Below are 14,766 nucleotides of genomic sequence, written 5' to 3' on the forward strand. Positions count from 1 at the left end.
AGTCAAAGATTTTCTTATTTTAATCTAAAGATTTATCACATTTGGATGTACTATATGAATGCAAACCCTAGACCTAAGAGGGTATCGGGGGGCAAAATATCTCTTCAAAACTTAATTGGTGCCAATCACATTAATTGTAATACCCAATAGCGACTTTTTGAAGAGATCACGAATAACGCAAAAATATGAGACTCTAAGAAAAAAAAAAAGGAAAATAATAATATACAAGTATACATAATCTAAAGGGATGCATCATAATGGATATGGGGAGCTAATGTTCGTGACTTAATTTTTCCTTTCATAGAGGGAATATGAATGTGCTAAAACTAGAAAGCCAAACTCGTCCATATCCCATACTCAAGGGATTTTTCCTATCTAATCATGCAAATGTACTAGCCTAGTTCTAATTCTTAAATGGGAATGCAAGTCTAATGTCATGTTTTCATACAAAGGGGTAAGGAATATACATATAATGGAAAATACAGAATAGGGAATATAAATAGAAGGGAATATGGGATAAAAGATGTACATATAGAAGAAAAGTGTCATGCAACATGGTAAAAATCCTAAAAAGTGAAAAACATGCATGAGATGAAGTGACTTTATCACACAATCATGATCTAACAGGTGAATGATTCCTAAGAATCTAGCATTGGACTAGCCCATATTTATGAATTCTCACTAGCGTTGGACTAGTGAAAAGAGTTAGAGTGAAAGACCACAACTAGCATTGGACTAGTGTGGAGACGGGAAAAGGGGCTACAACTAGCGTTGGACTAGTGTGGTGACGTCACACATTAATTATAACTAAACAAATAATATAAAACATAATAAAACAAGTAAACACATAAGATCACATAAACACATAACACATAATCATGACATCTAGATGCAAGACCCTAAGAACTTAGATCACATAATCATGATATCTAGAAACAAGACTCTAAGAACTTAGAACACATAATGATGTGATAGGGTATCATTTGTTAGTAATTTTATTATTAATTTGCTCTTTTATCCCTGCCAAATATTGTGTTAATTGTTGATATCTATTTATATTTGGTATCTGGAATTAATTTCAGGGAATGAAGCAAAATTTACAAAAAATGAGAGACTTTCTGGAGAAAATGAAGACTTCTAAGGGCTCCAATCCTTGGGCCCTTGAAATTGGCGGGGTCCACAAAGCTAGTGAGAAGCATTTAGTCATCTGGGTTCTTCAAAGGAAGGAACGTACAGAAACTTGAAACAAGAAGTAATTTGGAGGCTTGTTCCAAATTTGTGGGGACCACCGGAGATAGCTTTTAATCATATTTCTTTTGGCTTTTTAAGGAAAAAAAACGTACAGAAGGAGGACGGCTCTAGTTTAGCTTTTAGGATAGTTTTAGTTTTCCTTTCTTCTGACTGGCTTTTAACACACGCCAGGTGTTCGACAATATTTCCCAACGGAAAAAACATCTTTTATTCCATGCTTTCTAGTAAAAATGCAATGCCTTTGCAATCAATTAATTCATGTGGTGATTTAATTATGCGGCGTGGCTAAGCCTTCCATCTAGTCAAGAGTCAACTCGACGGCGCAGTCTCGAAAATCTGTGAGGTCTAATTAGTTTTCATGTGTTCCTCAATTTATTAATATTTGCACGTTGTCTGCTTGAATTTTCATGGGATTATTTTATTATTTGGATGTCAAGGGCCCGATGTTCAATGTGATTTATTAATCTCGTGTCAATTTAGTCAATTAAATCCATAATTGTTTGATTGAATAATATTAGTGGCAACTGGGGTGTTTACACATTAGAGGAACGTGCAATCTAATTTAAATAACCCTTGTAGCGTGTTATTGATTAGGGTTAGGTTTTTCTAATTATTAATGCAATTGAAAAATTAATTCCTACGGTCGTATTTAGGAGTATTTTCTGGTTAGGGATAATCAATGGTCGTATTTTGGTTATCAATAAATTAAGGAAAAATTGGTCGTTAGAATTCATCGGTGACTATAACTAGCCTATTAATAAATTAAGTGAACCTCTCTTGTATTAATGATCGGATAAATGGACTGTGTCTGAGTAGTTGTATCCTTGGCTAGAATTTATCTATTCTTGATTTAATTCCTGCTACATTCATGCTAGTTAATTATTCATTTTTAGTTTAATTGCTTAATTGTTTTTAGTTTCATTCCGACAAAATTCCCCTTTACCAATTGGAATTTAAAAGAGACAAATATCTCCAATCCCTGAGGAGACGACCCTACTTGCTACTGTCTACTATTAATAAATTTGTCAACTAATTAATTCTGATATATCGGATTAAGCAAACTCTTCGGAAATAGGGTGAATCAAGTAACCCATTGCACACCTAAAGTCTCCCTGCTTTAGTACTCAGGATTAATTATTGACTGCTTTTAGTGGTAGTTAGGTTCTAGTTTTATTATTGCACAGGTTTGACGACCTGGCAATTTTTGGCGCCATTGCCAGGGATTGGCGTTAATTATTTGTTTCTTTTCAATTTCAATTTTGTTCTAATTTTCTGATATTTTTTCTAGTTTATGCCTCGTTTTTCTCGTACAGGCGAATTAATTTTCGATTTTGAAGTAGAGAAGATCGCGTGTAGAACGAGGAAAGAAACCAGATAGTTCAGAGAGGCGCACTCCATTGCCGCATCTAAGAGACCTGAGCCAGAAGCTGAACTAGCAGATTTGTTTGGTGACACCTCGAGCAACTCGAATCAAGGGAAAACCACCATGGCAAATGCACAAATACTAAGGGAGTTGGCTGCGTCTAATTTAAATCAGCAACCTTTGTGCATTACTTTTCCAAATTTAAATGATAACACATCTTTTGAGTTGAAATCTGGTCTAATTCACCTCTTACCATCTTTTCATGGTTCACTAGGTGAGGAGCCCTATAAGCACTTGAAGGACTCCGCGAAGGACTGGCTATACTACCTACCACCAGATAGTATCACCACGTGGGACCAGTTAAAAAAGAAATTTTTAGACAAATGTTTCCCTGCGTCTTGAGCTGCAAGTCTAAGGAAAGAGATATGCGGCATCAAACAACACCCAGGCGAGTCCCTCTATGAGTACTGGGAGAGATTTAAGAAGCTGTGTATTAAATGCCCTTGGCATCAAATAAGTGAGCAACTGTTCATCCAATATTTCTATGAGGGGCTACTTTTTAGAGACAGGAGTATAATCGACGCTGCAAATGGAGGGGCGTTAGTGAACAAGACTCCTCGGGCAGCATGGAAGTTGATAGAGAGGATGGCTGAAAATTTGCAGCAGTTTGGCACTAGGGAGGATGTCCTATCACGTAAGGTAAATGAGATGGAAACATCCTCCATCCAACAACAAATTTCTGAATTGACATCCTTCGTGCGGCAGTTAGGTGTGTGGGGTATGTGCTGCTTTGGGTCATTCTACAGAGATGTGCCCACTAGTTCAAGAAGAAAATGCAGAACAGGTGAACATGGTTGGCCACACACCCACGCCAAAAAAACAGTACGACCAGTATTCAAGTACCTACAATCCTAGTTAGAGGGACCACCCTAACCTGAGTTATGGGGGAACAAGCCGTCTAATTTCATACCAAATAGACAGTAACGGCATCAACAACAATACCAGCCTCGCCCGCCACCACCTCCGTCGAACTCAAGTTCGTCTCTAGAAGAGATGATGAAGCAATTACTTGCGAATCAACAGAAGACGGATTCAGACATGAAAAATCAGTGGGGACAAGTGCAATCATTGCAAACTCAGGTAAATCAAATGGCCATCACGTTCAATCGGTTGGAGTCCCAAATGCAAGGAAAGCTGTCATCTCAATCTGAGTTGAACCCGAAGAATGTGAGCGTCATGACCTTGAGAAGCGGCAAAGGAGGTCCAAGGACCCGACCCGTTGATTCCTAAGGACAAGGACGAAGATTGAATTGAGAAAGAGTTGGAAGAGGAGAGCGGAGACAATAAAAATTTAAAGGTAATTCCGGACCCACTCATTCCAGTTAGAACCAACCCACCTCCCTTCCCAAGCAGATTGGAGAAACCAAGGAAGCAGGACAAGGAGAAAGAGGTCCTAGAGATTTTTCGCAAGGTGGAGATCAATATTCCCCTTCTAAATGCGATTAAACAGGTACCCAGATACGCAAAATTTTTGAGGGAGTTGTGTGTCAATCGAAGGTGGTTGAAGGGAGATGAGAGAATGGTAGTGGGGGAAAATGTGTCAGCAATTCTGCAACGAAAGCTTCCATCGAAATGTGGGGACCCAGGTATGTTCACTATTCCTTGTAGAATAGGCAATACCTTGATTGGAAAAGCTATGTTAGATTTAGGAGTCTCAATTAATATCATGTCGAAATCTATATATGCTTCTCTGAAATTAGGATCTCTGAAAGACACTGGAATAATAATCCAACTGGCAGACCGAACCAATGCATACTCTGACGGGTTGATTGAGGATGTTTTAGTGAAAATTAATAAATTAGTTTTTTCTGCTGATTTTTATGTACTTGATATGAATGATGAACACTCCTATGACCCGTCACCTTTATTGTTGGGCAGACCCTTTTTGAGCATAACTCGAACAAAAATTGACGTTAATAAGGGTACCCTGTCCATAGAATTTGATGGCGATATTGTTCATTTTAACATTTTTGAAACCATGAAATATCCATCAGATTCAAATGTTAGCTCCGTTTTCTCTGTAAATGTTATTGACCTTGCGGTACAGGAGGTTTTTGAAATTAAAGGCAGGGATGAGTTGGAAATTACCTTGACCAGGCACCTCGAGTCAGAAATGACCGCTGGGGTAGAATTGAGTGAAGAGTTCAAATGTGTGATTGAAGTGTTGCAAACGTTACCAACCACAAAAATAAGGTATGAGCTCGCACCCATTTTTATACCTGAATCTCATCAAAGGTTACTTCCATCCGTGGTGCAGCCGCCTGTCTTAGAGTTGAAACCGTTGCCGAAACACCTAAAGTATGTACACTTGGGTGAGGGGGAGACACTCCAAATGATCGTCTCCGCGAATTTATCAAAAGTTCAAGAGGACAAGTTGGTCCGAGTTTTGAGGGACCATAAGCAGGCAATAGGATGGACCATCGCCGATATCAAAAGAATTAGTCACGCGATATGTATGCATCGGATTCGACTCGAGAAGGGTGCTAAACCTATTCGGCAGGCTCAAAGGAGACTGAATCCCCTCATGATAGAGGTAGTGAAGAAAGAGATCCTGAAACTGCTGGATGTGGGGATAATCTTTGCTATATCAGATAGCTCTTGGGTGAGTCCGGTTCAAGTGGTCCTGAAAAAGGCAGGGATGACGGTGGAGTCAAATCGAGAGAGTGAGCTTGTACCAGTTCAAAAGCCCACCGGGTAGCGGCAGTGTATAGATTTTAGGAAGTTGAACGCCGTCACGAAAAAGAATCATTTTCCCCTTCCTTTCATTGATCAAATGGTAGAGCGATTAGTAGGTCGAGTTTACTATTATTTTTTGAATGGATTTTCAGGTTATTTCCAGATTACTATTGCACCCGAGGACCAGGAGAAGATAACCTTCACGTGCCCTTTTGGAACATTTGCATATCGAAGGATGCCATTTGGGTTATGCAATGCACCTGCTACCTTCTAACGTTTTATGGTAAGTATCTTTTGAAGTATGTTGAAAAGATTATTGAGGTTTTTATGGATAATTTCAGTGTGTATGGGGAAAGTTTCGATAACTGTCTAGATAACCTGAAATTAATTCTGGCTAGATGTATAGAAACTAATCTTGTGCTCAATTGGAAAAAATGCCATTTTATGGTCGAGCACGGGATAGTTTTGGGTCATGTGGTGTCGTCTAGGGGTATTGAGGTTGATAAAATAAAGATAGATGTTATATCTACTTTACTCTACCCTGCGAGTGTGCGGGAAGTGCGTTCTTTCTTGAGTCACGCAGGTTTCTACAGAAGGTTTATCAAAGATTTCTCGAAAATTGGAGCGCCCATGTTCCAACTTTTGCAGAAAAAGGTGCCCTTCGAGTTCGATGAAACATGTAAAAGAGCGTTCGATAGGTTGAAGGAGCTATTGATCTCTTCACCTATTATCTAACCGCCCGACTGGAACCTGCCATTCGAGATCATGTGTGACGCCAGCGATTATGCAGTGGGCACGGTGCTGGGTTAAAGAGTGGGGAAGGCAGCCCATGCTATCTACTACGCATCTCGAGTCTTGAACGGAGTTCAGTTGAACTATTCGATCACCGAAAAGGAGTTTTTAGCTGTAATTTTTGCTTTAGAGAAATTTCGGTCCTATTTACTTGGTGTTAAAGTTGTTATTTTCTCTGATCATGCAGTTTTACGGTATCTGTTGACCAAGAAAGAGGCAAAATCGCGACTTATAAGGTGGATACTGTTGCTACAGGAGTTTGACTTGGAGATCAGAAATAAGAAAGGGACAGAAAATTTGGTAGCAGATCACTTGAGTCGGGTACAAGTCACCAAGGACGACATTCCGTTGAGAGAAACTTTCCCCGATGAGCATTTATTTTTTGTTAATTTATCTTTGCCTTGGTATGCAGATATTGTTAATTTTTTAGTTACTGACAAGTTTCCTGCAGGATGGCCTAAGGCAAAAATGGACAAGTTAAGGAGTGACGCAAAGTCTTACATCTGAATTGACCCTTACCTCTGGAAGCGTGGTGCCGACCAAATCATTTGTAGATATGTAAGTGAAAATAAATTCTAATCTATTTTAGCTTATTGTCACTCTTTTGCAGTGGAGATCACTTTGGACCAAAAAGGACTGCTCGTAAGATTCTAGAGAGTGGATTCTATTGGCCGACCCTCTTTAAGGATGTCTACTTATTTTGTAAGTTATGTGATAAGTGTCAACGAATAGGTAGTATTTCTCGTAGGGATCAAATGACCCAAATCTCAATGATTTTTGTTGAAATTTTTTACGTTTGGGGTATTGACTTTATGGGCCCTTTTCCTTCGTCTTATGGTTTTCTATATATATATTGCTTGCCGTAAACTATGTTTCGAAATGGGTGGAAACAAAACTCACCCGTACTAATAATTTCAAAGTGGTTGCTGAATTTGTCAAATCTAACATTTTTGTCCGCTTTGGGATGCCGCGAGCAATTGTAAGCGATCGGGGTACCCATTTCTGCAACATAACGATTGCTGCACTTTTTAGGAGATACGGTGTCTTGCACAAAGTCTTCACTTCCTACCATCCTCAGACAAACGGTCAGGCCAAAACATCAAATCGAGAGATCAAGTCGATTTTGGAAAAGATAATTTGACCCGATAGGAAGGATTGGAGTATGAAACTTGAAAATGCCTTATGGGCATATAGAACGGCGTACAAGACGCCAATCGGCATGTCCCCTTATCGTTTGGTATTTGGAAAGTTATGTCACCTCCCCGTCGAGTTCGAGCATAGAGCATTTTGGGCGGTCAAACAATGCAACATGGATATTGAGGAGGACGGAATTCAAAAAAAGTTGCGATTACAAGAATTGGAGGAGATTCGAAACGAAACCTACGAGAATGTTGTGATTTATAAGGAGAAAATAAGATATTTCATGGTCAGCAGGTTTCTAGGAAGACGTTTGAATGTGGGCAGAAAGTTCTACTGTACCACTCGAAATTGAAGTTATTTCTAGGTAAGTTACGTTCTCGGTGGATCGGTCTCTTCTTTGTAACTAATGTCTTTGATTACGGTGCAGTGGAGATTCAGAGCTTAAGGACGGAGAAGAAATTTGTGGTGAATGGTCATCGTCTCAAGCCATATTATGATGGGGCTCCAGTTGAACAGGTGGAGACGATGCATTTGGAGGACCCGATTTGCTTAGTTTAAGCAAATTATGGGCTATGTCTAGCCAAAAACACTAAAGAAAGGCGCTCGTTTGGGAGGCAACCCGAATATTAGTTTTATTATTTTTAGTTGTTCATTTCTTTCGTTTTCTCGTTTTTCCGTTAGGTAGTATCAATATTAATATTTCCCCCACTGTGATCAGGAAGTGAAATCTTGGCATGCCCACACTGTGTTTGTGTCTCCTGAGATCAGAGGACGAAAACCAATCTTGGTGTGTCCACGCAGTGTTTGTGTCTCCTAAGGTCAGAGAATGTTTTGTAATCTTGGCATGCCCACGCGGTGTTTGACGACCCAAACCATGAGTTCAAAATAAAAAATAAAAAAAATTATTTATTATTATTATTACTTTCATTGAAAGAAAAAGAAAAGATTATTTTCTTTCTAAACCTTAAAAGAAAATTTTAAAAAAAGAAATTTCAAATTTGGACAATTTATGTTAGAATAATTTTTGAAAAGACAAAAAAAAAACATAAACAAAAAAAAACTATTTTATATTTTTTTTTCCTTTTCTCCTTTTTCTTTTTTTCTTCTTTCTTTCTTTCTTTCTCTTTTTCTTTCTTTCTTTCTTTCTTTCCTTTCTTTCTTCTTCTCCGCCCCTCCCCCTGTTTTCCCCCTGTTTTCCATTTTTTCTTTCGTTCGTCCGCTGCCCCTCCCCCACTCCGCTTCATTGCCACCCACCACCTCCACCAGCGGTCAACCTCGTGCGCCACCAGTCCTGCCGTCTCTCCCATCGTCCGTGGCCGCTGACCAGTGCACCGCAGCCAATGCGCACTACCCGCGCGCCGGCTAGGGCGGCCGCCATCTCAGCTCGTCGATGAAGGCCACAACCTCCACCAGCTCGCCGCTCTCTCTCTCCCTCTGGCTGTTGTCCGCCGCTCCCAGCCGCGCGACTGTCAATTGCTGAACGCCACCCGCAGCTCCACCCCCCCATGAGCCCACACCCGCTCTGCCTCGCTGCGCCTCCCTCCAGATCCAGCTTCGCCTCGCGGCCAGGAGCTCCCTCGCGCACCACCAAGCGCGATATCCTCACCCGCGAGCCTTTCTGTCCAGCCACGCCGTCACCACCTGTCAATTTCTGATAGGTGGAGGTATTGTAATTTTTTTTTCCCAATTAGCTTAAATTTCTAAAATTTGTGTCTAGGTTTCTTGAGGGATTAAAGAAGGTGGTGTTTTGGGCAATTTCTGAGGTTATTTTTGGGTTGAATTGAGTTAAATTGCGGTTATATTTGGGGGTGCTTTGGACGTGAGTTGCCAATTGCTTCTCGTTTTGATTTCTGCTCATATTTGGCACTACTTGGTGTGTTCTGATCTATCTTGATTCACTGGGTTGGCTCTTTGATTTAATTCTTCCCTGTTCCTGCACTAGTGGTACTGGTTGGAGTGTTTTGAATACATTCATTGATTTTATGTGGTTGCCTGTCTGATTGCTAGCTAATAACCTTGTACTTCTATTGTTGTTCGCATTTTGACCTGTGGTTGCTGAAATTGCCAATTTCTGGGGTCATTTGCTACTTTTCACAGGTTGGATTGGGTAATTGGTTGTCCAATTGGAGACAGTTGTTGAGATTTTGGTTGGAATTGTGTCCAATTGCTGAAATTTGTTATTTTGATTAGCTATAGCACCACTCTTAGTTTGTTCGACTTGTTTTGGTGCATTGTTAGAAGCTGTGCTCTGGTATTGTGGGTCCTTTCTACGTCCATTTGCTGAATTGGGTTATGAATGTGACTTTGCATTTGCTTATTGAAGTGGGTTGCCCCTAATTGCCTTGTGTGGGAGTATTTTGTCTTGTTCATTTCCATTATTTAGTTCATTGGAACACCTGCTGTGATTTTGGGTGCCTGCATTGTGCTTTCTATTGATTGGGTCACCTGCTAGCTACCATGGTAAAATTTCGGTCTTTCTCTTCTAGGTCTAGGATCCCTCAGCCCCCTCCACCCCAGCACTCCATTCCCGCCTCTGACCTCTCGCACGACCCTTCCTTCTCTGGGAGGAGGGCTCACCTTGGGCGACAAAGAGGCGTCCATATCTCTGACCTTGCACATTTTGGGGGTAATTTGGACTTCACCAGGGCAGCCGACAAGCGGCGATATGCTGCGGCTTGTGAACGGCGGATTATCCCATGCCGTTATCGGGACGTCGCCACCTTGGGCCTCCTAAATATTCGAGTTGGTTTTGACGAGTTGATTGAAGCCATTGGGTGGCTTCCCTACTCTCGTATTACTGACCGCCCAGCCTTTGTTGAGTTTGTTAGGGAGTTCTATGCCACATTTGAGTTCGACCTCCCCACGGGTTATACAGTTTCTACCCCTAATGTCATCCGCTTTCGTTTAATGGGTCAGGAGTTCCACCATTCCATAACTGACTTCAATCTGGCCCTTGGTTTTATTGATCCTACCTATGTCGAGTTTCGTGAGTATGCTGAGAGTGCTTGTGATGCTTGTGATTATATCCAGCCTTTTTTTCTTCCGCTATTGCCATATTTGGGAGGAGATGTCCGTAGACAGGGATAACTATGACCCTCGTCTATCTAAGGGTTCTTATCTGAAGGACTCGGTGTCTCGCTATATCCACCGCTTTTTGGCTTATAGTTTCTGGGATAGGCGAGATAGTTCGGGCATTCTATCTAAACCCGAATTTTTCTTTATATGATGCATGCATAACAATATTAAGGTTAACCTTGGGCGCTGGCTCGCTTCTCAGTTCAAGTCTATTTTGTCTAAAAAGAAGTGCTCCTTGATTTTTGGGTCATACATTACGCACATGGCTATTAATTTGCATGTACTTGATATTTTTAACAATGATTTGCATATAGCCTGTCAAATGGAGCCCTTGGATATCCCGTGTTTAGAGAAAATTGGCTTAGTTCAGGAGGGCGATGACGGTTGGGAGGTTGTTCCTCCGGGGCTGCTATGCGCACCCTCTCGGTCATTTTTTGCCCGAGCTTCCACGGATGGCGGCTATCCCGGCCCGTCTACCTCCGCTCCGCCCCCTCCCACCCCAACGGCCGACGATTGGACCCAACTCCGGACCACCGTTGGGAGACTGGAGACTCGCGTGACCCACATTGGCATCAACTTACATAGCATGGCGCAGAATCTGGCAGCATTTATGCAACATGCAGGAATTGCTCCTCCGTTCGCGCCCGATCCACCCCTGTTTTGACGACTTCAGGGAAGTACCGTTGCCCTTCTCCTTCCTTTTTGCTGTTACATTATCACATTGAGGGTAATGTGTGACTTAGGTGTGGGGAGGTCAGTTTTGGGTGCTAGTATTTCCAGTTTTTGATTTTTGGGTGTTTTCCCTTTGTTTTCTATTTAGGTGTTGTTCCTTTGTTCTTTTTGGGTATTTTTTTTCCTTACTATTATCTTGGTGAATATTTTGGCAGCTCACTCTTTTATTGCTAGTTGTAGTTTATTCTATGAATCGAGTTTCGGTGGCAAGTAAGAGCATACTGTCCTGGTGAATATTTTGAATTTAATGACTTGATGCAATTTATGGTTAACTTGTTTAGGCTATGTAAATATTTGGTTGGCACTGTTGTGTGGATTGGTCCCCTGTTGACCTTGATCCTCCATGTTTAGGAGATGACGTGGGCCATGATCTTTAAGTGTTTGTTATTTTGGTACTTTAGTGAGAATAATATTGGCTATACTCCGCTAGTGTCGTCACCCAGTAACTGAGAGTTTTCACCACAAGTGTCGACTCTCACATCAAAAAGTGACGATATCTATGAGTAAGTAGTCCTGGAGTTGTGAAAAGTTGAGTAATTTGGCTCTTTCATCTTAAAATGTCAGAATTCACGTCAAAAGGCTTGAATAGTTTGGGACTAAGCATTATTCGCTCAATCAAAAAAAAAAAAACAACAAACGAAAAAAAAGAAGAGAAAAAAAGAGATTAGATGTGGAAAGTATGTAAGTCTATGATCATGTTGGCCCGCCGATCCTTGGTTCTCAATGTTGAGATTTTGGTTACCAGTTGACTTAATTGCTGACTGTTGCTAGTTAATATTTGGATTTCCTATGTGAGTTAGCCATGAATTGGACGGGTCTATGAACTTAGGAGCTAACTGGAAGAGATATGACTTGACACTTAGCCACTAAATCTTGATTTTGGTATAAGCACAGCTGGCAATGATAATGTGAAAACTAGCCATTGTTGAGTTGAGTTGTCCCCATGCTTGAGGACAAGTATGATTCAGGTGTTGGGGGGATTGATAGGGTATCATTTGTTAGTAATTTTATTATTAATTTTCCCTTTTATCCCTGCCAAATATTGTGTTAATTGTTGATATCTACTTATATTTTGTATCTAGAATTAATTTTAGGGAATGAAGCAGAAATCTACCAAAAGGAGGGACTTTCTGGAGAAAATGAAGACTTCTAAGGGCTCCAATCCTTGGGCCCTTGAAATTGGCGGGGTTCACAAAGCTAGTGAGAAGCATTTAGTCATCTGGGCTCTTCAAAGGAAGGAACGTACAGAGACTTGAAACAAGAAGTAATTTGGAGGCTTGTTCCAAATTTGTGGGGACCACCGGAGATAGCTTTTAGTCATCTTTCTTTTGGCTTTTTAAGGAAAAAAAAACGTATAGAAGGAGGACGGCTCTAGTTTAGCTTTTAGGATAGTTTTAGTTTTCCTTTCTTCTGACTGGCTTTTAACACACGCCAGGTGTTCCATAAGATTCCCCAATGAAAAAAACATCTTTTATTCCTTACTTTCTAGTAAAAACGCAATGTCTTTGCAATCAATTAATTCGTGTGGTGATTTAATTATGCGGCGTGGCTAAACCTTCCATCTAGTCAAGGGTCAACTCGACGGCGCAATCCCGAAAATCTATGAGATCTAATTAGTTTTCACGTGTTCCTCAATTTATTAATATTTGCACGTTGTCTGCTTGAATTTTCATGGGATTATTTTATTATTTGGATGTCAAGGGTCCAATGTTCAATGTGATTTATTAATCTCGTGCCAATTTAGTCAATTAAATCCGTAATTGTTTGATTGAATAATATTAATGGCAACTGGGGTGTTTACACATTAAGGGAACGTGCAATCTAATTGAAATAACCCTTGTAGCGTGTTATTGATTAGGGTTAAGTTTTTCTAGTTATTAATGCAATTGAAAAATTAATTCCTACGGTCGTACGTAGGAGTATTTTCTGGTTAGGGGTAATCAATGGTCGTACCTTGGTTATCAATAAATTAAGAAAAAATTGATCGTTAGAATTCATTGGCGACTATAACTCGCCTATTAATAAATTAAATGAACCTCTCTTGCATCAATAATCGGATAAACAGACTGTGTCTGAATAGTTGTATCCTTGGTTAGAATTTATCTATTCTTGATTTAATTCCTGCTATATTCGTGCTAGTTAATTATTCATTTTTAGTTTAATTGCTTAATTATTTTTAATTTCATTCCGATAAAATCCCCCTTTACCAATTGAAATTTAAAAGAGACAAATATCTCCAGTCCCTGAGGAGACGACCCTACTTGCCACTGTCTACTATTAGTAAGTTTGTCAACTAATTAATTCTGGTATATCGGATTAAACAAACTCTTCGGGAACAGGGTAAATCAAATAACCCATTGCACACCTAGATTCCCTACTCCAGTACCCAAGATTAATTATTGACTGCTTTTAGTAGTAGTTAGGTTCTATTTTCATTATTGCACAGGTTCGACAACCTGCCATCATGATATCTAAATACAAGAGCCTAAAATCACATAAGGGTATTGTTAGAATTTAGACCAAAATCATTTGAAATTGTGGCACTGTTGAAAATAAGTATGAGACTCGAAGTGGAACAAATATTTCGGGATGGACAGAGTAGTTCTTTTTGTATCACCTCATTAAAATAATCATATTAATCTATATTTAATTTGTCATGCCCCATTTTTAAAAATAAAAATCAATTACGAGTTTATTTAGTGAAAAATGAACTTTGATTTAAAAATGAATAACAAAATGGATTTTTGATTTATTTTTTGATTGAAAAAAATGAATTCTGATTTTTAGAAAATAAGTAAAGAAAACGGGCCTAAATAGGACTAAAAATGCCACAATTTGGGCCCAAATTATAGTTTAAAAAGGGTTTTTGAATAAAATATCGGAGTCGCCACTTGGTATTGAGTTAAGGTGTACCAAGTCATCTAAAATATTTTGAAGAAAATATAGAAGAACCCTTTTTAAACGACTCCAAGTCTATGTAAATAAATAAAAAGGTTTGGGAGTCACATTTGAAGAAAGGGAAGGCAAGGATAAAAATTCGAGACACCCTTTCGACCTAGTCAAAGCTAGTTGCATGATTTAGTCAAAGATTTTCTTATTTTAACCTAAAGATTTATCACATTTGGATGTACTATATGAATGCAAACCCTAAACCTAAGAGGGTATCGAGGGGTCAAAATATCTTTTCAAAACTTAATTGGTGCCAATCACATTAATTGTGATGCCCAATAGAGACTCTTTGAAGAGGTCACGAATAATGTAAAAATATGAGACTCTAAGAAAAGAAAAGGAAAATAATAATATACAAGTATACATGACCTAAAGGGATGCATCATAACCAGTATGGGGAGCTAATGTTCGTGACTTAATTTTTCCTTTCATAGAGGGAATATGAACGTGCTAAGGTTAGAAAGCCAAACTCGTTTATATCCCATACTCAAGAGATTTTTCCTATCTAATCATGCAAATGTGCTAGTCTAGTTCTAATTCTTAAATGGGAACGCAAGTCTAATGTCATGTTTTCATACAAAGACGTAAGGAATATACATATAAGGGGAAATACGGAATAGGGAATATAAATAGAAGGGAATATGGGATAAAGGATGTACATATATAAGAAAGGTGTCATGCAACATGGTAAAAATCCTAAAAAGTGAAAAACATGCATGAGATGAAAT

Source organism: Coffea arabica, chromosome 4c (assembly GCF_036785885.1).
Source record: "Coffea arabica cultivar ET-39 chromosome 4c, Coffea Arabica ET-39 HiFi, whole genome shotgun sequence".
In the NCBI taxonomy this organism is placed as follows: Eukaryota; Viridiplantae; Streptophyta; class Magnoliopsida; order Gentianales; family Rubiaceae; genus Coffea; species Coffea arabica.